The following is a 25,447-nucleotide window of genomic DNA, read 5'->3' as shown; positions in this document are numbered from 1 at the left end:
TGTTTAATGTATCATTTAAAGCTTGTGTTTCCTTATTTATTTTCATTTTGGACGATCTGTCCATTGGTGAAAGTGGGGTGTTAAAGTCCCCTACTATGATTGTGTTACTGTCGATTTCCCCTTTTATGGCTGTTAGTATTTGCCTTATGTATTGAGGTGCTCCTATGTTGGGTGCATAAATATTTACAATTGTTATATCTTCTTCTTGGATCGATCCCTTGATCATTATGTAGTGTCCTTCTTTGTCTCTTCTAATAGTCTTTATTTTAAAGTCTATTTTGTCTGATATAAGAATTGCTACTCCAGCTTTCTTTTGATTTCCATTTGCATGGAATATCTTTTTCCATCCCCTTACTTTCAATCTGTATGTGTCTTTAGGTCTGAAGTGGGTCTCTTGTAGACAGCATATATATGGGTCTTGTTTTTGTATCCATTCAGCCACTCTGTGTCTTTTGGTGGGAGCATTTAGTCCATTTACATTTAAGGTAATTATTGATATGTATGTTCCTATTCCCATTTCCTTAATTGCTTTGGGTTCGTTATTGTAGGTATATTCCTTCTGTTGTGTTTCTTGCCTAGAGAAGTTCCTTTAGCATTTGTTGTAAAGCTGGTTTGGTGGTGCTGAACTCTCTCAGCTTTTGCTTGTCTGTAAAGGTTTTAATTTCTCCATCAAATCTGAATGAGATCCTTGCTGGGTAGAGTAATCTTGGCTGCAGGTTTCTCTCCTTCATCACTTTAATTATGTCCTGCCACTCCCTTCTGGCTTGTAGAGTTTCTGCTGAGAGATCAGCTGTTAACCTGATGGGGATTCCCTTGTGTGTTATTTGTTGTTTTTCCCTTGCTGCTTTTAATATGATTTCTTTGTGTTTAATTTTTGACAGTTTGATTAATATGTGTCTTGGTGTATTTCTCCTTGGATTTATTCTGTATGGGACTCTCTGTGCCTCCTGGACTTGATTAACTATTTCCTTTCCCATATTGGGGAAGTTTTCAACTATAATCTCTTCAAATATTTTCTCAGTCCCTTTCTTTTTCTCTTCTTCTTCTGGAACCCCTATAATTCGAATGTTGGTGCGTTTAATGTTGTCCCAGAGGTCTCTGAGACTGTCCTCTGTTCTTTTCATTCTTTTTTCTTTATTTTGCTCTGCATCAGTTATTTCCACTATTTTATCTTCCACCTCACTTATCCGTTCTTCTGCCTCAGTTATTCTGCTATTGATCCCATCTAGAGTATTTTTTATTTCATGTATTGTGTTTTTAATCGATGCTTGATTCATCTTTAGTTCTTCTAGGTCCTTGTTAACTGTTTCTTGCATTTTGTCTATTCTATTTCCAAGATTTTGGATCATCTTTACCATCATTATTCTGAATTCTTTTTCAGGTAGACTGCCTATTACCTCTTCATTTGTTAGGTCTGGTAGGTTTTTATCTTGCTCCTTCACCTGCTGTGTGTTTTTCTGTCTTCTCATTTTGCTTATGTTACTGTGTTTGGGGTCTCCTTTTTGCAGGCTGCAGATTCGTAGTTCCCGTTGTTTTTCGTGTCTGACCCCAGTGGCTAAGGTTGTTTCAGTAGGTTGTGTAGGCTTCCTGGTGGGGGGGACTAATGCCTGTGTTCTGGTGGTTGAGGCTCGATCTTGTCTTTCTGGTGGACAGGTCCACGTCTGGTGGTGTGTTTTGGGGTGCCTATGGCCTTATTATGTTTTTAGGTAGCTTCTCTGCTAATAGGTGGGGTTGTGTTCCTGCCTTGCTAGTTGCTTGGCATAGGGTGACCAGCACTGTAGCTTGCTGGTCGTTGACTGAAGCTGGGTGCTGGTGTTGGGATGGAGATCTCTGGGAGATTTTCGCTGCTTGATATTATGTGGAGCTGGGAGGTCTCTTGTGGACCCGTGTCCTGAAGTTGGCTCTCCCACTTCAGAGGCACAGCACTGGCTCCTGGCTGCAGCACCAAGAGCCTTTCATCCACCCAGCTCAGAATAACAGGGAGAAAAAGCAGAAAGAAAGAATTAGTAGAAGAAAGAAAGAGAGAGGGAAAGAAAGGAAGAAGGGAAGAAAGGAAGGAAGGAAGGAAGAAAGAAAGAAAGGAGGGAGGGAGTGAGGAAGGATGGAAAGAAAGAAGGAAAGAAAGGAGGGAGGGAGGGGGCAATGAAAGCAAAAGGAAGAGTGAATGGAAGAAGGGAGGGAGGGAGGGAGGAAGGGAAGAAAGAAAGAAAGACAGGAGGGAGGGAGGGAGGAAGGAAAGAAAAAGAAAGTGGAAAGAAGAAGGGTGGGAGGGAGGGAGGAAAGAAAAAGAAAGAAGGAAAGGAAGAGCGGAGGGAGGGAGGGAGGAAGGGAAGGTAGGAAAAAAAGAAAGAGCAGGTAAAGTAAAATAGAATAAAGTATGAAATATAGTAGCGTTATTAAAATTAGAAAGTAATTATTGGAAAAAAAAAAAAAAAAAAAACGGACCGATAGAACCCTGGGACATATGGTGGAAGCAAGGCTATACAGAGAGAATCTTACACAGAAGATTACACATACACATTCACAAAAAGAGAGCAGGGGGAAAAATCAAAAATCTTGCTCTCCAAGCCCACCTCCTCAATTTGGGATAATTCGTTGTAAAAAGAGGAAAAGGGCAAGAAGTCTGAAATCTTGCTCTCTAAGTCCACCTCCTTACTTTGGAATAATTCGTTGTAAAAAGAGGAAAAGGGGGGAAAGTCTTAAATCTTGTCCTCAAAGTCCACTTCCTCAATTTGGGATGATTCGCTGTCCATTCATGCACTCCACAGACGCAGGGCACATCAAATGGACCGTGGAGCTTTAATCCGCTGCCTCCGAGGCTGCACAGAGAGATTTCCCTGACTCTGCTCTCACAGCTCCCGGTTCTCAGCCTGGGACCTGGCCCCGCCTCTGTGCGTAGGTCGCCGGAGGGCGTCCGTTCTTCGCTCAGACAGGACGGGTTTAAAGGAGCCGCTGATTCGGGGGCTCTGGCTCACTCATGCAGAGGGGAGGGAGGGGCGCGCAGTGTGGGGCGGGCCTGCGGCGGCAGAGGCCGGCGTGACGTTGCAGCAGCCCGTGGCGCTCCGTGCGCTTTCCCGGGAAAGCCGTCCCCGGGTCTCGGGACCCCGGCAGTGGCGGGGTGCACAGGTCCCCCGGAAGGCGGGGCGGACAGTGACCCGCGCTCGCACACAGGCCCCGCGGCTGCGGCGGCGGCGGGCGGCGGCAGGCGGCGGCGGTGGCGGGCCTCCGCGGCGGCGGCGGCGGGCGGCGGCGGTGGCGGGCCGCGGGGGCGGCGGCGGCGGCGGGCCGCGGCGGCGGCGGCGGCGGCGGTGGCGGGCCGCGGGGGCGGCGGCGGCGGCGGCGGGCTGCGGGGGAGGCGGCGGCGGCGGCGGGCCTCGGCGGCGGCGGCGGCGGGCGGCGGCAGGCGGCGGCGGCGGCGGGCCGCGGCGGCGGCGGCGGCGGCGGCGGGCCGCGGCGGCGGCGGCGGCGGCGGCGGGCCGCGGGGGCGGCGGCGGCGGCGGCGGGCCGCGGCGGGCGGCGGCGGCGGCGGCGGGCCGCGGCGGCGGCGGGCGGCGGCGGGCCGCGGGGGCGGCGGCGGGCCGCGGCGGCGGGGGGCGGCGGCGGCCCACGCCCGTCTCCGAGGTCCACGCCTTACCCGCGGCTCGCGCCTGTCTCCGGCGCTTCCCTAAGCAGCCCTTTTAATGCCCTCTCCTCGCACACCAGGAAACGAAAGTGAAAGTGAAAAAAGACTCTTGCCTCTTCAGCAACTCCAGACCCTTTCCCCGGACTCCCTCCGGGCTAGCCGTGGTGCACTAACCCCTTCAGGCTCTCTTCCTGCCGCCAGCCCCAGTCCTCTCCCTGCGCTCCGACTGAAAGCCGATACCCAAGCCTCAGCTCCCAGCCCCGCCCGCCACGGCGGCCGAGCAGACAAGCCTCTCGGGCTGGTGTGTGCCTGAGGGCACCGATCCTCTGTGCCGGAATCTCTCCGCTTTGCCCTCCACACCCCTGTTGCTGTGCTCTCCTCCGCTACTCCGAAGCTTTCCCCCTCCGCCACCTGCAGTCTCCGCCCGCGAAGGGGCTTGCAGTGTGTAGAAACCTTCCCTCCTTCACGGCTCCCTCCCACTGGTGCAGGTCCCGTCCCTATCCTATTGTCTCTGTTTATTCTTTTTTTCTTTTGCCCTACCCAGGTATGTGGGGAGTTTCTTGCCTTTTAGGGGGTCTGAGGTCTTCTGTCGGCGTTCAGTAGGTGTTCTGTAGGAGTTGTTCCACGTGTAGATGAATTTCTGATGTATCTGTGGGGAGGAAGGTGATCTCCGCGTCTTACTCTTCCGCCATCTTCCTCCGGCCCCCCCCTCCTGGACTTTAATCTATTACTTCCTCTGCTGATAAAACTGCCTGCCATTTCTGAAAGTAAATGCCAAATAACTTCTTTCTTCAAGGTCAAGGTATTATGTTTTTATGAGGAAAATTGTTCTCTTAAACCAACCACATATAATTACCAAGTATTTTTTATCCTGCAAGAAATTACATAGAAGTGTTAAAGCAGCAATAGAGCTCTAATTTCTTCCCAACCAACTCTGGTTCTACCAGAAACCTCCAGACAAAAGTCTAAAACTCCAGGAGCCCAACACTGCATTTACCACCTCAGGTTTTATGCTCTTAGTCACAGACCTAAAAGATTAAGATCTGGAGCAAGGAGATGCACAAGGTCCCAGTATCCCTCCTGGCCTAGCCAGATCTCCTTCTATAGATAATAAATAATAATGATAATAATAATAAGTATATATATTCTTTATGTCCAGCATTGTTAAGGTGATTTACATGTATTATCTCACTGAACCCTCACAAGGACACTATGCAGTGGACACTTCTTAAACAAGAAGAAATAAAAGCACAAAGAAAAAAAATACTTTGCCCACAGTCAGAAAGGATTCAACCCAGGAACCCCTACTCCAGAGCCCAGAAAGTGGGACCCCTTGAGAGGCCATGCAGTTGCAGTTTAGTTGAGGGACTCAGAAATCAGACCTAAGAAAGCAAAAGTAGTCACTGTAATAAGGTCTGCATTAGAGAGAGCCCCAAAATGGAAGGACATGGACCTTTCCTTTGGGGAAGGTTTGACCTTCCCAAAAGGAATCAGGAAGGAGAGATGAGGGTAGCCTAATTCCCATCAGAAGAGGTGGGGACAGGGTCAGTGCCATAGATCAAGATGCTCCAATCTGTCGATCCACATTCTAATCTAAGAACAGATTCCAGAACCAAAGAAGCCAAAGGAGTCCAAGTGTAGGGAGGAAGGAACAATTGAGACTATCTGGGGGGTGGAGCTGGAACTGGGGGAAGCTTGGGAAGGAGGAGAGACCCAGGCACTGAGGAATTGAAAGAAGCAGAGAGGGCAGTGGAGGTGGACAGTGGAGCCAGCCAAGAATTAGCCCAACTGGGCCAGGGAGAGGCAGAGCATGAGACGTGAGGAATGGGAGCCAGGTGAGCCTGGGGTGGGTGGCGGCACCTTTATTTTTACTCCTGCCCCCAAAAGAGCACAGAACACCTCATTCACAATTCCTCCACTTTGACTGTCTTCTTAAAGGCAATGGCTACGTCTAGTGTATCTCGAGTCCTTCATGTATACTACATTTTTTCAAGATCCAAGCAGGGCAAAAAGTAAACTATACGGAGTATTTAAAATGAGTACAATCCTGGCTGGACATAGAGTTGTCCATCTAACAGTGTTTTACACATGCTAGCGACAAACCCTTGATATCATTATGAACTGAAGAGGATTGAGCTGAATTGATTGGCGACTCACTTGCTGGAAGTTTCAGGCACAAGGTAGAGATATTGATGAGTGAGCAGATTTTTCTCTACTTCTAAAATCACCCCCGGCTTAGACAATGACAGTGACACTCTCTGAGAAAGCAGGCTTTCAAGCTGAGGGGACATCTTCCCTTAGGGTTCTCTCATTCACTAAACCATTCTCAGGAAAAAGCAGGAAGAGCCTGGATGGTAAGGAGAGATGAACAGACGCTGGAGGAGAGCCGTCTCCCTGCTCATCACATGGGGAGAATTACTGAGGGAAGGGTTGCCTAATAGAGAAACTTGTGGGGAATGAGGGAACCCCCAAAACGAAAACCACCATTCTACTGTTCTGCTTAATGCTAGTTCTACCCATATGCATCTGTTTTCATTTGAAACAAATGAAAACCTCCCTTTTCTCTTGTTGACATCAAAGCCAGTGACCGGGCCTTGACTTGTTGTCATAGCTGCTATCATTAATAATACTTATGACCATGATCACAGTACCATCTACTCGAGGTGCTGTGGAGAGAGAAGCATGGGCAGCAGACAATAGGAACCAGATCCTGTGGGATGCAAGGAATATTCGCACTATCCCAGCCTTACACCAGATTTCAGGCAGAGCCCCAGTGAGGCGATACTGGAACTCAGCCACTTTGGGAGGATTGAAACAGCCAGCTAGGGTAGGACTAGTGGTTACTGCTTCAAGGCTTGCTTCACATCTATTTTCATTTTTTCCAGTGTGAATGCAATGTCAGACCCATCTATCTCCTTCCCTCTTTGCTTTTTTTTATCACTCTGCCTGAATCTGAGTGACAAACAATGGTCTCACCTGTTTCAAAAATACATAGATTTGTAAGGATGTAACTGACCCAAACACACTATACAAATTAGCCCACATCCTGGAGGACCTCCAAAAACAAAACAAAAATCAGAAGGAGGACTTAAAAGAAAAATAATCAATGCTGCCTCTCCTTTCTTTATAGGAACAGGGGATGGGGTGGGGAGGATTTCTGACAGCAGAGAGCTGCCTTGTGCATGTTGGCTCTGCTTGAAACACCCAGAAGAATGGAATTGGGTTATACTTAGCTCAGAGTGGAGCAAAATGACAACAGCATTGCAAATGTTTAAACTTATAAAAATAGACATCAGACTTTACTTATTCCCTCCCCCCACCGGGTTTGGCACATACTTGGCACTCAAATATTGGTGGAATGAATAAAGATTATATGCAAAATTGTACTAGAATGCAATGTTTTCTGTATTTTCCCTGCCCTTGGCTGACTGTGTCCTCTTCTCTTTCTTACCACCCTAGCACTTTAAGCTCCCATGGCAGTGAGCTGCCTGTTACTCCACAAAGCCACCAAGCATCTGCTCACTCACTACCTTTCTCCATTGTCCATCTGAAAACTCCACGCATCTTTGCAAACTTTGCTCTGGTACCATGGAGGCTAGGAAGGCTGATGGGGAGTTTATTTCTTTCTTTCTGCCTGGTCTGTGTCTTCTCCATGCTTCCATTACACTTAGCACAGTGTCTTGCCAAGTATCTGTCCACATTTCAGCTGTCTTCACTGACCACACTGAGTTCCATCTGGCAAGGGTTGAGATTTCAGTGATTAGCACAGTGATGGGAATGTAATCTGTTCTTGAAGGAAGTTTGATGAATGAATAAGTAATCTTCAATGGATTTAAATCAAAGTGGGTGGTAGGGTGAGGCTTTCCATGATGCAAACTATGTCCAAACTCCACTAATCAGTTGCACAAATATTCACACTTGATAATAAAGAAAACAAAGAGAAAACAACCACAAACCCATTCTCACCCTTAAAAAAAAAAAAAAACTGGAGACACAAGAACTACTCATGATGAAATATTAGCAGTGATTCAGTTTCATACATGCAGGAAGGGGAAAGCATGCTGATTTGAGATTTAGCAGCTTAAGGTACACCCATTTCTCAGGGCACTATACCTTCCACTGTTTTTCACTGGAGGACAGGTTCCTATTGAATTCTGGGAGGCTATTTGACATAAAAATTATTTCACTGAACCGTGACTCCATATAATAGCCTTGAAATCATCACTGCATCTTCAACAAAAACAACATTTATCTACTTTGCACTCAAGGCTCTTGTTATCAGAATCTACACAATAGAGTCTATCCAGAATTTGGTGCTGTCCTTAAAAATGAATATGCATTGTCTTTAGAGACATTGAAAATAAATTCCACTTTTTCTTGTACTTCCAGTAGCTCAAAATTATACCAAATGTTCAGTTATATTAATATCTTATCCTTAATTATTAACTTTAATAACAATTTCCTTTTTCCATGTATTTTCTGACCATTTTCTAATATTTATTTTAGCTACCCTATATAAACATGTGTATGCATGTGTGTTTGTATTGTAGCTATCTTAAATCCATTTCACATATAGGCAGATTATAAATCATATATTAGATAAAAAGAAACATAGAAGAGTAATTGTTAACTGGGAACAAAGTTCCAACTCAGGGGATCTTATAAGACTGAGGACCCACACAAATTTAATCTATTGGTTTGAACCATATGAAATTGCCAACATTCCATAATTTTGACCTACAAAAATGACAATGTATTTTAGACTAATTCCTTCTTCTCAGGTTAATTTCAAAAATTTGGGGATTTCCAGTACTTCCCGTTTTTGCAGACTATGACCTACGTTTTACTCTGCCACAGTGGTTTTCAAGCTCAGCTAAATATTGGAATCATTTCTGGAGCTTTTAAATATCTTGACCCTGGACCTTCCCCCAAACCAATTAAACCAATTATATATATAGATATAGATATAGATATAGATAGATATAGATGGATAGATATAGATAAGATATAGATATATATAGATATAGATAGATACAGATATATAGATATAGATATAGATATAGATATAGATATAGATATAGATATAGATATATACAGATATACATTTAAGATTGGACACAGGTATCAATATTTTTTAAAGCTGTCCATGAGATTCTACTATACTGCTGTAACTGAGAACCACTGTTCTATAGAAACTACTCTCTATGTTTCAAACACACTGCCATCTAAAGATCCGGGAATACATCCTGCTCAGCTTTGCCAAGATCATCCAGTTATGAAGAGGACCCCAGAGACACCCTTATAGACCCAGCTGTCCTTATAGAACAAAAGATTGACCAACAACCTGATTCTCTCGTTTAGACTTCCAAGCCTGTTGTCACAAGATTACCTCGTGGGGATAAACTAAGGGATAAACTAAGAATAGGGATAAACTATAGGGATAAACTAAGAATACCATGCCCTACCTCTCCACCCCCTTTGGCATGATCAGATCACAAATTTTCCCTTTACTAATTGGCCAAACACAAAAATAGTCTATTACAAGACAAAATCTCTAAGAATTGTCTCCACCTCTGGTTAGGAAACACTGTATGCTGATGAAGGCTCTTCTTCCACACAACACTCATTTTTCCAAAGCAGAAAGGAAACTGTTCTCATCCCAGTTTCCCCAACTCTGCTTTCACGGTGATGGCTCAGCCTACAAAACTATCTGTAAACAGGTATCTCTTCGGATTCTAAATGTTCAGCAATGGTTTGCCTTAGCCTTCAGAGACCTCGACATTATCACCTTGGCTCAGCACCCTTAAAAGCCAGTGATGTAAGCCAGATGCTGAGAGCTCCAGGCTGAGTCTGACATCATCCCCTTGTCAGGGATTCTGCCATCGCCCGCCAGTGACCGCTGCTGTGTGTGCCAAAGTTAAAGGTGGGCACTTAGCACATTTATTACATACGGGGCTTATTAGATAACTGGGCTCTGTTGTGATAAATTGGCTGTGTGCTTCATTTGGACTCTCAATGCTCTGCAGGTTTTTCTAATTTAGTTTTGCCATGGCTCAGCCAAGATGGGATTCAGAGGAAGAAGAAGGGAAGGGAGGAAAAAAAAGAAAAAAGCTTGTGTTGTATATCAAATCCTTGCTTCGCCTCTCGCTGGCTCTGAAATGAAGGGTCTTTTAAGCTGCCTACTTCAACAGCATCCACAGAGCTGCCTTCCTCAGGGAGGTTTGTTTTTCTTAAAGTGCCCCGGCTCTTTCATGATGACTCCACCATTCATTATGAATACTTGCTGCTTTGGTCCAAAGCTGTCACATTTTTTTTTCTTTTTTCCCTTCCTTTTAAGTTTGGATTTAAATGTGCACACATGACACTCACACATACCTCCTCAGTACCACCAGTAAACCGCAGGCTGGTGGGAGGGAGGGAGGTGGAAAAAGGAGGTGGGAGAGGGCTATTGGCTGCATCCTGTATGAATTGCTCTGTACCTGCAGCCTTTGAGGGGCTTCAGATCTCTCTTCCTCCAAGCGAACACTGGGACATTGAAGGCTGCTTTGAAACGTGGCAGGCTTTGAGTGCATATGTGCATGCTGGTGCGATGAAACACAAAAATCTATTTCCCTATCAGAGTGACTGACATTTCTTTCCTCCTTAATACAGGCCTTGATCTTTTCCCGACTGAGTTTTCTGATTCCCTCCAGCTTGCCTTATCAGTAGGTGAACACTCATCAGAGGACACAGAAATCACCTGGTCCTCGATGCCAGGTCTGGCATAGCCTATTAGGGCCACTGACCACATCTCAAGGGCAACACCTGGGGTGCAGATGCCAGCTCAGTGGCCCTGCATGAAGAAATCCCAAGATACCAACTGCCTCTAAAGTGTACCCCCTTGCTTCTTCTACCTTTCTGTAATGTCACAGAGGTAATGTACTGCAGAGATAGCTCTTCGAGACCCCCACTAACCCTATTCCGTATCATCTCCCTGATTTGACTCCAACTGCTCTTTTAATCAAGATGAGATTTCATAGAGTAGTAGCATAGTTGAACAGAGAAGCTCTTGACTTCTGAGTCAGACAAAGCTGGATATCCCCAGCTGTACTCCTTATTTGTATTTGTGGGGGTTATTTAACCTTTCCATCCCTCAATGTCCCCATCACTAAAGTAGGTAGAATGACTGTGCCCCCCTCATAGGATTGTAGAGTCATACACATAACGCTCGTGGAATGGGACCTGGCTCATAAGAGCTCAATAATTGTGCACCATTATGATTATGATGACTTCTTAGTCATTTTGAAAATAGCAAAGCGCATGCCAGCCCTTCTTGCCTCCCTCATCTCCTTTTCTTTGAGAAGACATTCCAGGTCCTACTTCAACAAGGGAAGGGCTGAGACAGCGGCAGCCCAGTGGTATCAGCCAAGGAAAAGAAAGAAGAGGAGGAGGAGAAGGACTGGGCAGAACAGGAGAAGCTGAGCACCACTGCCCCTGCCTCTAGCATGACAGGGACCCAAGAACTCAGGATATGTGGCTCCTATTATTCAAGTCTCTCCCTTCTGAGCTGGACACTTTTTCTACATTCGAACATTCCTGAAATTAAGATGTATTTTCAGTTATTATGTATGTTTAATACCAAAGCATTTTTTTCTCATAAGGAAAATAATCTTTGGATACTACCTCCTAGAATTGGTGACATCTTTAGAATCCAGACAATTTCAGAAGGCAGAATGGCTTGTCAGCCCTACTCTGTGCACCAAGTACCAGTCTGGTGTAGAATAGCCAAGAAGGCAGCTGGCCATTGTCATCTAGGCCTTAGTATTTAAGTATTATTCTGTTAGGAAATGAAGGGAAAGGGTCCAGGCCTGCTGGTGTTCCTGGAAACCTCCCTAGGTACCTAATGACATTATGAGAATTTCTCATTTAGATCTGACCCTGGCCATGATTCAAAATCACAATGTGATAATGACTACACCAATATCTAACCTACTTTCAGAGCGTGAACCCCACATGTAAAGGCCCATGCTGTGAGTCTCAGAGCCCTGAAGAGTAAGTATGCTTCTTATGTATTCTTTCCTCAGTATTTAGTAGTTGGTTGCCTCAAACATTGACATTTACTGAGTGCCCACCACATGTCAAGTACTGTTAAGTGTTTGGGATACAAAGGTGAAAATGCCCTCAAGTAATTTATAATCTGAATAAGGAGGCAGATAAGAAAATTGTGCTTCTTAATTGTATCATAAAGCCAGGTGTTACATTCTCTTTAAACTTCACAATTCTGCAGGTTGGGATTTCTTATTCACAATTTACAGATGAGGAACTGATAATTGAAGTGGTTAATAGACTTGCTCAAGGTCAAATAAAACCTTTAAGGGATAAATTTAATATTTAAACCTTATTTAATACTGTAACCTGCCCCCCACCTCAGCACCCCTGATCCTCTTACCCTGCTCTGCTTTTTGTTTTTTGCTTGTCTGCTTGTTTTCTCCATGTCTCTTATCACTCTCTAGTGTGTTTTATTTTTTGTGCATTATTTAGTGGGTTTCTTAAATTTTCTGTTTCATTCTACTGGAATATAAATGCCATGATGATTCTGTTTTGTTCATTGACTGCACATAATAAGTGTTTAATAAATAGTTGTTGAATAAATGAGTTATTAGATGGTTCTGAAGGCTTAACTCTTTCTTTTGATCCTATTGTAATGTGAGTCAGTTCATAATAAAGAGTATTCATAAGCTTAAATAAAATGCTATGGGAACTCAGAGAAAGAGTTAAAAATATTGACTAAACCTAGGTGCAGAAATCTGGAAAAGTGTGAAAGCAGCGTTTATCAAAGTATGGCCCACCGATGAGCTGTTTCAGAATTATACCAGGGCATACTAAAAATGCAGGTTCCTGGATTCTACCACAGATGTACTGCATTACATTTTCTGAGCCTAGGAATGTGTATTTTAATGCACTTCCCAGGTGGTTGATATGTACCTCCAAAATTTGAGAATCAGTGAAGGGTTAGAGATGGAGACAAAACTTGGAAAAGAGGTGGAGGAAGGGCAACAGCAGTAGTAAATGCTTTCATAGAAGAATTGAGGACCAGGTGAGTTCAGTCACTTGTCCCAAATCACAAAGCCAGTTAAGTCAGAATTTGGGATCAAGGCTCTTTCTAGTACATTATTGACTTCGGGGATCATCTTTTACTTCTTTACATCCCTACATTGTAATACTTTATCAATAGTCACTCAAGAAATATGTATTGATACCTTATACTCTGGAAATAGCTTGAGTAATTGCTCTAACCTTCACAACTCTTGACAGTGGGGACTCCTCATTTATATGAATCTCCCAGTCAATCCCTCACATCCCAGACTTTAAAACCCAGGACCTTGAGTAGGCCAAAAGCAGACAGACTGCAACTACTCTGCTCGTGTCAACATCTCTCCCCTGTCCGGCATGAAGGGAGTTAGTGGTGGGTCGGGGAAAACCTCAGAGTGGGAAGGAGGTAGGGAAAAAGTGGTTGAGAGAGAAGCATTCCAGTCTGGCTGGACCACTCTGTACTTTTAAAGTGTGTCACAGTTCTCAACCATCTCAAGGTTGACAACACACACACCTACTCTAACAAAGGGTTTCCATGGAACAGCCTCCTCAAGGTTGGCCTGGCCTTCTGCCACATCCCTGCACATCATCTCCAATTCCAGGGAACCCATCAGCCCTTTGCCAACCAAAGGCTTCATTCAAACAACAGGAAAAACAGGAAGACTGTCATTAAGTTTTATTTTTACCACAAGTTTCCAGGGGATAAAAATGAGAAAAAGAAAAACACACTCTGAAAACATCCCGTGTCCCATCACATCCCATTTTTACAGTATCGTTGTAGGCTGTGTGATCCGCAGCCAGAAATAAAACAGGACTAGAAGAGTCAGCCATCTGTCTGGAAGTGCACACAGTCCCAGATGGCGCTTCCTTTCTGGCTTTCTGGTAACAATCTCCTCTGTCTAACGAAATGAGGCAGAAATTGCCCAGTGAGTTAGTGAGGGTGATGAACTCCCCGCCCTCCCAGCACTGGCATTAGGATTTGAAATCCCCCAGCAATGCTCAATTTATCTGTACATATTATCTTGCCCTTGCTATTGTCATGCAGCAGACTTGTTCCTCCGTGTTTTCAAAATGTGTGTGTGTGTGTGTGTGTGTGTGTGTGTGTGAATTTTTCAAGGGCAGGAACTGTTTCCTCCTCTTCTCATGCACCCAGTCCTAGGCCACCCAAAAGGCAATATGCATTTTGTACCCTGCACTTAGTGGTGATTGGTGATAAGCACTTGTTGACCGACTAACTGTCTTACTAAGAGTCCAAGTACCTTGCTGGAGGAGGGGACAGGATTCCTCATAAGCCCTGGTTACCACAATGTGCCTTTGCTCCCTATCAGCTGCCCAGAGTCAGTTCTTTGAAGTCAATCCTACATTTACCCAAGTACATACAATTTTAAAGTTAGGAACTAGAAGTAGAAGAGAGGGCAAGAGATGGCTAATCAATATGATGTTATTTAAAGACCTCTGGATGGGCCTTCAGAAGACTGTCTTAACTCTACTACTCACTAGTAGTGAGACCACTGGCAAGTGAGATATTTCATCTTGAGGTACCTGAGATTTCTCATTTTACAGAATAAATTCTGAGCTTTTTAGACATGAGAACTTTAGAATGTATCTAATTCATCACTGTCTTTACTCTATTGTCTAACACTGTGGTTCTCAAACAGGAGCTGCATCAGAGTCACCTGGAGGGCTTGTTAAAACATAGATTGCTGGACCCACCCCCAGAGTTTCTGATTCAGTGGGTCTGGTGTAAGGTCCAAGACCTTGTTCTAACAAATTTTCAAATAATTCTAATGCTTCAGGTCCAGGAGCCACACTCTGAGAACCTTGGGCTAGCATATGCCATACTCACAGCAAGAATTCAGGAAATGTTTGTTTATGTGAATGAATGCATAAGTGAATCTACAAAATAACTTGAGAAATATGTAATTTTTGACATGAATCTAGGAACTGCAAACAATATGACCACCTCCTTTGAATTTTGTAGTCATTGATTTGTGACTATTTATAGGTTTCAACATGACACATCAATACACAAACAAGAAACTAGTACTCTTTTAGGCCAGAAGCCTCTCTAGTTTACAAAATTTCAGCAAGCTGAGAAGACAATGAAAAAGTTTGCATGGGAAGATAACCCTAATAGTGTTTGGAGTGCAGTAACAGTTTTCTTGGTAGAAAGGATATTTTAACCCCAGGAAGACAGAAAGATAAGTAAAGAAAATTAAAGAAAGTCAAATACATATTATTAATATATTTCTTTTATGAATATATATATATATATATGTGTGTGTGTGTGTGTGTGTGTGTGTGTGTGTGTGTGTGTGCCTTTTTCTTAAAGATTAAAAACAGTCATGTATAACAGGGAAACAGGAAACTTCAGTTTCATCTTTTGGTTTATAACAATTGTTTAGCAATCACGGGGGCCAACTGCACCTACCCTTAACTTGCTAAATAAATGAATTGGCTTTACTTCTAACTATAGGCTAATGTTGTTAAGCCAATGAGGAACTTACTAATCAAGCGTTGCTTGATTAAAGGAATCTATAATTAGGTAAACTAAAATTTGAGATGGAGTTTCATCTGAAATGAAAAACTTCCTGTGAACTTTCCAGAATCTAAAATAAGAACATAAGACTAGAAGGAAAAGACTAGTGTGCTCACATTTTTCAACCCTACCACCTAAACCTTTCCTATGAACTACTCACTAGAAGCACATTCTGCACTCCTTTGCAAAAACTGATTTAAAAGAGAGGGAGCCAAATTCACAATTATAATAGAGATTTTTAACACTCCTCTCTCAATAATTGATAAAATATGTAGACCCAAAACTCCATTGCTTATGTCGAAATTCTGTGACATCAAATAACATTTAGTAAAGGGCCCACATCTTTGTCCATTGGCTCCAGACATGTCCCCATACACCCTGCGAATCTCCTATTTTTATGGAACCCCAAGGCTTGTTGGACTCATGACTATAACTTCCAGGAGATGGGATGGACCCTCAGACGTGAACCACTTCTCCTACGGTGAGGATTTAGGTGAGTTAATCTGGAGCTGGATGAGAGGCAGTTCAGTTTGAAGCTTTGCTTTTCTAATAGCAACTGACATTAAACACCAGAGCGGGGGACCCTCAAGGCTCTGCCTCAAGATCACAGATGCCCTTCCCCTAACGGAGAAGGTTCTGGTTAGAGAAAACAATAATTGAACAGAATATCTTCATGGGTATGAAAATTATAGTCAATTATTTCCCTCCTCCTCCTTCAGTGGAGAGGAACCTCGACCTACTCGTCCTGTGATTAGTTGTGGGATGGCAGGTGTGTGTGTATGTGATGAACAGGGAGATTGGGATTGACATATACACACTAATATGTATAAAATGGATAACCAGTAAGAACCTGCTGAATAAAAAAATAAATAAAATAAAATTTAAAATAAAAGGGGGCTTCCATTAACCATTTCCATACTTTCATCCTGGTGAGTATAGGGATCATTTCTCCTTTTCTCCATTCTTTTTTTTCTACCCACCCCTTCCATAGATTGCCAGTTTTTTCATTCTTATAAAATCTTATCATTTACTAAAGAAAAGCCAGTTATTTTTGTGATACATTCACAAACCAGTCCTACTAAGATAACCTCATCTAGCCACTCTCTTCTACTTACCAAATCATGCAGCGTGCAAAGCAAAACTACTCTCAGCCCTCAGTGCACTTGCATTTGCCAGTCCTCTCCACTTAACAAGCCTCTCTTTATTCTCTAGATCTTTGTCATTTTACTTCCTCCATGAAGTGTCTGGGATGGTCTCTTTCTGGCTCCCATGTCCTCCTGGACACGCCCCCTCTGTTGCTATAATTACCCTGTATTACAGTCCTGTACGCATAGATCAGTACCCTGAAGGCAGAAACAGTGCCTTACAGTGGAGATTAGGCGTGTCTTCAAGATTGTTGAATAACCACACTAACAAGAGCAGAACAAAACCCTTAATTTACCTGTGTAGGGTCTTAGCTGGGCTGCCATGTCCACCGAGCTATACCCAAAACTCCCTGTGGCCCACAGGTCACTATATACTCTGGGGCAGCCACATGAAGGGAGAGAGGGTGACTCATTGCAGAAGCAGAATGTAAGCTCTTAGGATCTTGGAATCCTAACCATGGATGACTCTATCTTTGTCACTCGCTGACTCCTCCGGCGTCACGCAAACAGTAAAATCTATCCCATTTACATGAGGTGTAAATGTGTTTTCACACTTCTGCCTGGTGAAGTACTTTCTGTAATGCTGATGGTTAATTACCTGACAATGACTCCCCTCTCCTGAGAGGAGGAGGAGGAACAGTGCTTCCAGTGATGGAAGGACAGAGGAGACCATTTGGATCACACTCCGTCACAGAGCAATCTGAACAGACATGTGCTATTCCTTGGGAAATGTTTTCTCCAGAGCTACCCAGTCCTGTCCCCACCCCCTCCCATACCTTCACTTCTTACTCATTTTCTCCCTCTGTTTCCACTGTCAAATCACAAAGAACACGAAGTAACCTTCTGGGTTTTTAGGCAATCTCATTGTACTTGGTAATGTATGATTTATAAACATAAATAAAATAAATAGGATTCTGAAGGAATAAATTCTAAGTGGAATATCAATAAATCTCCTCCCTCCAATGATGTCTCCATGGTTTTCTCCTTCTTCCCTTCTCCCCACCTCCTTTCCCAGACTGGGAGAGTGGTCCATTCTTTCCATCAGAAGAAATTACGGGGAGAGAAAGGCAAGTAGGGAGAAGGGGGAGAGGTTGTATGAGAAATGTAGCACAAGGCTGCATTGAAATGTAAATTCCTTCAAATTATTAAACACCAGAGAGCAGCTCTTACCAGCCCTTTGTTCCTCAGCGTCAGAATGTGTAATCTAGAAGAATAAATATCCAGCCAGATATCAGCCACACAAAGAAACCTGGACCATACATATTCAGAGCCCCAAGTCCCAGGGTTACCCCCTCTTCCTTATCAGGAAGGTTCTGGTCACAGCCACCAATCACTGGTCTAAACACCTCTAAACTGGGGTCAGGATTACAGTCATTTTCTTCCTGCCCCACCTCCCACCCCTCACTCCTATCAGCTGTCGGGAAGCCTAGACCTCCTTGTAAAGGCTTTAAACACAGGACCAACTCGTTTGTTCTTTCTTTCAGGCTAGCACTGAAGATGCATTGGCTGGGGCTTTCTTTTTCAATGGAGGATACTTTCTCAACGTTTTTGCCCAGAGTTGCACTCCTCACAGCTTGAGATAAATGACTCAGTAGTCTAATTTACATTTTTAATTCCCTCTTAGCTTCAGGAACCCACAGATCTTCCAAGAGCAGACTATTATCAGTCCTCTCTTCACCCTTCTTCCCATTTCAAACAAGACATTCAGCTCTAAACCCAGAAGGGTGGTCATGGCACATTTTACAGGCATGCACAGTCAGTGAGAACACAAATGCTGCCTCTGTAGCTTAGACCCCTCGACCTAGTCTCTGTCTCTCTCTCTCTCAGGCATCTGCTTCTTTTGGATTGTGGTCAGACTCTGGGCATTTATTCTTTGCCCTCCTTCCACTGCTCATCCTCCCCATCATATGCCTACACATACTAGGCACTCAGAAAATTGCCTGGCAGATTTTGTAAACCCGTATGATAGATTAAGAGAGCTGCATGTGTGTGTGTGTATGTGTGTGTGTGTGTGTGTGTGTGTGTGTGGCAGAGGCAACCAGCAAGGGTAACAGCCATTGGGAAGGAATTCCATCTGTTTCCATGTTCAGTGAATACTGCCTTTTCTTAAGTCTTGACCTTTCTTTCAAAATGGGTTTTGCCAGAGTAATGGCTATTGTGAAAGCATAGTCATTTGATCTTTACCTGTCAACCAGAAGTCTGTGTTTTCCTAAGAAATAACACATTTCTTTGTTATCACCTAGTACTTGGTCATGTGTGTCACTTTTGTTTCAACACTGATCATAGTCTGACTTAATTCTTGTAGGGTTTCTGGTTCTCCTCTTATATTATAACCTCTTTAAGAACATGGCTCATACAGGAGTCATTTTGTTATGCAAAAGTCCTAAGTGTGGTCTTCAAACAGGAAAGAACTCAATAAATGCCTGCTGATTGGAGTTCAAATGAATCACCCCCTCATTCATCTTATCACCAGGTACCCTTTATCAAAAATTCTTATTCTTTCCCAGGGACCCAGGGAACTTCAGGCTCTGGGATGGGTTTCTGCTTCAACCAGAGGCCTTGCTGTATTGGCACTCAGAATGTTCTATTGTCCAAGTCTCCCTTCTGTTCCTGACTATCCTTTCATCTACCTTCCTTCCTTCTCCCTTGGGATTTATGTCTCTTAGAACTCTGCCAAATGTAAACCCCACTGTGAAATTAGATATATTGCATAGTTCAGCCTTATCTTTCCTGCTTGCTTTTCTACCGGCTACTTTGCTACATGAATGGTCCTGAGCATGACCTGCCATTGGTACAGGTGCCAAGAGTCCTGGCTGGCCAAGACTCTCTTCAGTTTCAGCCTGTGATATAGATTTATAATAAGAAATATGTATTTAGTTTTCATCCTCATTTCTGGCACAGAGCTCCTAAAACGCTTGCAGTCTCCTAAATGTTGAGAGCTAAAGGTGTCTTTTGTTATGTTAATGAGGTGACTTTTGGACTGCACCTAAGGATGCAGCCTGGTCACCAGTGGAACAAAACTTGTGATTAGAGGTTTGGAACTTTCAGACCCATTCCATCCACTCCACCCACACCCCGACATCTGAGGAGGGGAGAGGGGTTGGAGATTAAGTTCTATCACCAATGGCCAATGATTTCATCCATTGTGCCTACATAATGAAGCCACTATAAAAACCCTTTGTAATAAATTGGTAGTTTAGTGAGTAAACAAGTTTCCTGAGTTCTGTGAGTCACTCTAGCAAATTAATCGAACCCAAGGAAGGAGTCATGGGAACCTCTGATTTATAGCCAGTCCATCAGAAGTGCAGGTAAAAAAATGGGCTCGCAGTTGGCATCCTGAGTTGGAGGGGGACGTTGGAACCTCCAGTTTGGATGCAGACATGCTTTACATGGAATCCTATGTGGATGGTGGGGGTCGGCAGTACCCTGGTGGGGACAGCTGGGAAGGCAGGTGTATGGCTATCAAGGATAAATGGGGTGACAGTGACGATGGGAAAGGAAAGAAAAAGAAATAAAACCAGGAATAAACTTTTCAGAAAAGAAAAGAGAAAAAAATCAAAAAGAAAGGACAGCAACAGGAAAAAATAAAAAGAGTTTAGAAGAACCTAAAGCTCTAACACCAGAGAACAATTAAGATAAACCGGGGCTAGGCTAAACAAATGACAGGAAGAGTCAGACCTCAAATTAGCCAAAGAAACATTTGGTGTTAATAAATAAAGCTTATAGAATCCATGCTCTGAGTCCATTTTCAAGAGATGACTTCAATTGTTTTGAAAAGTTACTAAAAGATAAAATTACACAATATGAAAAGCCACTATATCATGCAGGTTTGGGGAATCCTTAGATACAGGGGTGTGTTTTTCTTTGGAAATTGATGACTTGAAAAAGATGACCAATTCATTGACCGTGCCTTGCAATGACAAACAGAAGCAAGAGGAGGAGAAAGAAGCAAGATGTGGTTCCTGGAGCAGGATTCAAGCCAGGCTGGCGAGTACCATGATGATGTGATGGAGGATGCATACCGGGCTCCGAAGCCCTCACATGATGTTTTCATCTTCTCCTGGTGTCTTGTGTTTTGTGCAATCCCTTCAATGTGTAACACAACTTCCTTTCCTTTCAGTTCTGCCAAATGCTTCAATCGGAAGGGCAGTATGGTACAGTACCATTTGTGCTGGCTATTTAACCCTTTGACAAGTAGGGGCCAGTGTGAGAATGAGGAAGTTGGATCTTGCTGCCAAGGAGTTAAAATCTGGAAGCTCAGTTGCTTCTAAATCCCAGTTTAAAAATAAATCCTAATGTAGTTGTCATTGTCGCTATCTGATTCCATAGCAGTAGAATCATTAAATTGGAAACAAAGGTTGCAATACGACCAAAGATTGTGTAGTATTTACTACCACCATTCTGCCTTAACCATGCCTCCTTGAACTTCTTCATAACTTGTGAAGAAAAGCAGTTTTCAGAAAGGTCATGTGGTGTGCACCTAGTATTAAAATTGAGCTTGAGGAGGTAAAAAATCACATTGAAGAAGACAGCTTATTTCAGAGTGAAGATGCTGCTGCTGAAAAAAACACAAGTTTGATACTTAAAAATAAAATAACAAAAATCCTCCAACTTCGAAGCTAAAGAAGGTGAAGCATTACTGCATTACTAGTTGTGGAATCTCTTGACTGTCACTAGGTCTTGACTGTCTCATTTTTATTTATCAGAATATTTCTACTGATGGAGCACTTCAGCTGGAGGAGAGAAACTCTGTATCTCTTTTTTTGCCTGATTGAAGTGTCTGGAAAACAACATCTCCTTTGTTCTGCTAGGCTGTGATGGGATTACTTTACTCATTTTGGGCATTTCCTTTCCCATATAAAATGAGCTCAGTGAACTGTACCCATTAACTAGAGTCTGGTGAATTATGTTAACAATTATGACATCTGCAATGCTTTATAAAGTAACTATCTTAATGAAATCACTATTGTGAAGACTTACAAAGAATACTTTGAAACAAAAAGTTGAAAATATATATGTCTGATTTTTTTTTCTATAAACTAGATACGTGGTAATGAAACCAAAGGGATTTGTGGTTTTGAATATCACATGAGCCGTCTACCACTCGTGAAGTTCTTTAAGTGTAGGTAGCCAAATAAAGTCGATTCCCTCATGCCAATCTTCACATAGTGTCACATAACAACAACAACAATGATAATAATAATAATAAAAGGACCTTGAAAAGCAATGGTTTTAAGATTCTTAAAGAAGCCCCAAAGGGACAATTCCACTATGTGCTTCTGGACCAGCATCCTGAAGATTCTCTTCACTCATTTTTCTCTTCTTTGCATCCAGCAGGGCTGTTATCTAGGGCAACTTATTCTGCTACTGCTACTCACTCTCTAATTTTTCTCTTAAATTTCCCCCCCAAATTTCATTGCACTATTTCAGCCCTCCCATACTAATTCTATTTTCTTCCCTCTTTCTTTTCTCTGATTTAGTGTTTTATGAGGTAAAGAATTTTAACCTCCAGGCTTTTAAGGATTCTTCCTTTGACCCACTGTCCTGATCAGCACAATAGATCTTAGACTGTAAATATAAGTTTATATGGACTCTGTTATAAAAGGCTGTGAATACAAAAGCAGCCCACACGTTATCCACATCACCAGCTGGATACTGATTTTTCATTTGAGTTCTTCAGTACGTAGTTTATTTTCTACTCTAAGCACTCAGTTCCTCCTCTTCCTCTGTCTCCTGACAATTCTCAAGGGTCTTGGTTGGTTTTGTGTTTTCGTTTCATATCCTTCCTTTACAGACTTGAGGCAGCCTAGTAACTGATAAATTGTGCCTTTGCATCAGCTGTTAGTTGTCCAAATAGCTGACCTGGAAGTATCAAATGCACTCTGTATCCTTGTCATAGCAATTTCATTCATTAGTAGACAACTTAAGAGGAAAACTGGAGCACAAGCGAGGATAAAGAATTGTATGTGTTCCCAATGAAAAGAACAAAATTGATGCACAATTGCCCTGAGGCTTATGGATATTTTCCCTGTGGGCTCCAACATCCTCTCCAAATTGGCCTCCAATCCTCATTCCATAGAGTGGTGAGATGCAGACGGTTCCCTTCTGCTCACAACCATGGAATGTTAGTGGCGGAGCCAAAGAAGAGTGGAGTGAGGTATCTTTGCCCAGAAGTTTGGGGTCTTTTATTTATTCTCACTCCAGGGCAGGGGGATTTGGAGGCAGATGAAGGGAAGGAAGGATGATTTGGAAAGGAGGGGATGTGGGTGTGAGAAGATCATTACTGTAGGGACAGCCACCCAGTCTCCCAGGAGCAAAGAAGAGGAGGACACAGCCCAGGTCCCATAGGACAGCCCATTGCCTGAGACAAGGTCTGCTGTCTTCTCCAGGTGGTGGCCTAACCACATGCTTTGCTGGGGTGGTACTGGGAATCATGAAATGGGACCTAAGGTCTCTGCTGGGAAAACCTAACCTAGCTCTAGCTAGAAAGAGCTGATGCAATCACCTTCTCAGTTTATAGGTCTTGTTTTTCTTCCCACCACGTTATAGATAGACTTGTGTCTCCCTGTGCTCTATGCAGTTCCCCTCACCCCACACAGAGCTGCCTTTCCTCACCTCCACCCACATCCATTTAGCAACAACTTAAGCATCTGGGACCTGCACAGACACTTGTAGTAGAAGGGTCAGACTGGTTCATTCATACAGAATTTTGAAAGACCTCTGAGATGAAAAATGGAAATAGAAGCCAAGAGAAATTACATGGCATATGATCTCTGAACTTTTAAGTCCAAGAACTCCAAATTCAAAACACATTTCCCCCACTTATGAGTCCCCAATTTAACTATTCTGAAATGTGCTTTCTCATGTATAAAATAAAGAAAATAATGTGCTCCAAGCAAGACTTATTAGCTCCCCTCACTCCTTTTCCCCTCGTACCTCTGGTAGCAAGTTATACCCTCAGAGATAGTAATATTAGCAGAAGAAAGTTTTGTTCTTGGCTTTTGGTTTTGGTTTTACAACTACTCCATGCTGAGGACTTGCAAGTCCCAAGCTCAATCCTACAGAGGACAGAAGAATCTAAAGGTTTAAACTCTTTATTTTCACCCTTCTGGATGATGTGAGACATGATGGCACCATAGTTCTGACCACAAGGCACTCAGCCAGAATGAGGCTGCGACCTGGTAGGGATGGGAAAGGAGGGCGATCAAAATCTGAAGAGGATTTTGGGGTAGGGAAAAAGAGGGAAGGAAAATCGAGAGAAAGCAATGAATGGTTTTTTTGTTGTTTTTTTTGTTTTTCTTGGCTGCGTTGGGTCTTCATTGCTGCATGCGGGTTTTCTCTAGTTGTGGCGAGCGGGGGTTACTCTTTGTTGCAGTGCACGGGCCTCTCATTACAGTGGCTTCTCTTGCTTCGGAGCACAGGCTCTAGGCTCGCGGGCTTCAGTAGTAGCGGCATGTGGGCTCAGTAGTTATGGTTCCTGGGCTCTACCGTGCAGGATCAGTAGTTGTGGCCCATGGGCTTAGTTGCTCCACAGCATGTGGGATCTTCCTGGTCCAGGGATCAAACCCCTGTCCTTTGCATTAGCAGGAGGATTCTTAACCACTGAGCTACCACGGAAGTCCCGGCAATGAATGCTATAATGCAAATGGAGGGGCTTCTAATATCTGTCACATATTTTTCCAAGAGGAAAAATTGTCAATATGTATTTATGGGTATATTATATACATATGCTTATACATACATACATATATATATATATATACATATACATATATATATATATATATATATAGTACAAGAGAGAGGGCACTCAGCGAAACATAGTTACTAAATGAATGGCTACTGCTATTCCGTCATTATTACTGCAATGACAGTTAATATGTACAAGTGCCAAGTGTTCTTGGAGATGGCCTAGTCCATATTGCCACATTGGTTTTATCATTGACTTTCCCCCCACCCTCCCTGACTTCCCTCCCTCATAGTTAATCTGCACTAGAGAATGTATGATCTACATCTCATATATTCTGAACCTGAAATAAGACAGGAAGCTTTATACCTCTGCCTCTGGGACTTTTCTTATGTAAAATGATTTTTCTTGGGATGTCCTACCTGAGGCACCAATATTATATATTTCAGTCCAGACAGATAGTTAACTCTTATTAATGCTCTGCCTACCTTTCAGTTTGGGGTTTCCATGATTGAAACGCAGTCAAACCCACAGTGAGTCCTCAGGCCATCAAACTGTCAACAACGCCTCCACAAGAGCTGGGAACATAGAAAATATTGTGCCAATGCTGGTATGTATAGAGGAGGGCCCGCCTTTATTAGTAACATCTGGTGCAGTTTGTTAGAACACTCTGGCCATGTGACCATGTGCATACTGCTGTGATAAATGAAGGCCAGCATGGATGTGGGCACACACGGGGGCTCACCTCTCCCCACAGAAACCATTCCAGCCTTCCATCCAGTAGCTTTCCTCATAAGTTTGTCTTTTTTCTCTAATTTCAACAACATGTCTTTCTAGGTTAGAGCTGCCTATTTCCCTGCAAAACCTACATTTTGGCAAAACCCCAAGGCCTTGAAAGGTAAGGGATTTCAGGATTCTGCTTTGCTTCTATGAGCATTGCTCTCCATCTCACCCTCATTTTCTTGTCTCACACACCCAAATGCCCACAGACCTTGAACCTGCCCCTTTCCACTACTTCCTCATGGGGATTAGCTGACAGCAAGAAAGATACAGACAGCAGGGTCTGTATTGTCTCCGCCCATCGCACTGCTAAACAGAGTGCCAAGCAAGATACCCCACAAGCCCTCAAAATTTAAAATAAATAACGTACAAATGAGTAACATTCGCTCTAATGTCTGAGTGTGTTAATCATCTTCTCTTAAGAAAACAAATTGCTCCCCACTAGTTCCCAAATCCCATACACTGGCTAAATTGTATCATTTGGAGATTGAAGATGGGCCCCCAGTATTGGGCACAATATTGAGAGAAGAGCAGACAAGGAAAAAGTGAGATACCAAGCCTTGAAAAAAGAATTCTTTATATTACTTTGTATTCCTTTATAT

At 43.3% G+C, this 25,447-nt stretch overlaps 1 pseudogene; it reads left to right on the top strand.

The window, feature by feature from the left end:
- Positions 1–19,758: 19,758 nt before the first annotated feature.
- On the top strand, positions 19,759–20,378 carry LOC132476014 (eukaryotic translation initiation factor 3 subunit J-like; annotated as a pseudogene).
- The last annotated feature ends 5,069 nt before the right edge of the window (positions 20,379–25,447 follow it).

This window comes from Mesoplodon densirostris, chromosome 2 (assembly GCF_025265405.1).
Source record: "Mesoplodon densirostris isolate mMesDen1 chromosome 2, mMesDen1 primary haplotype, whole genome shotgun sequence".
Classification (NCBI taxonomy): Eukaryota; Metazoa; Chordata; class Mammalia; order Artiodactyla; family Ziphiidae; genus Mesoplodon; species Mesoplodon densirostris.
The sequence above is the reverse complement of the archived record's forward strand: the minus strand, read 5'-3'. Positions and strand labels throughout refer to the sequence as shown.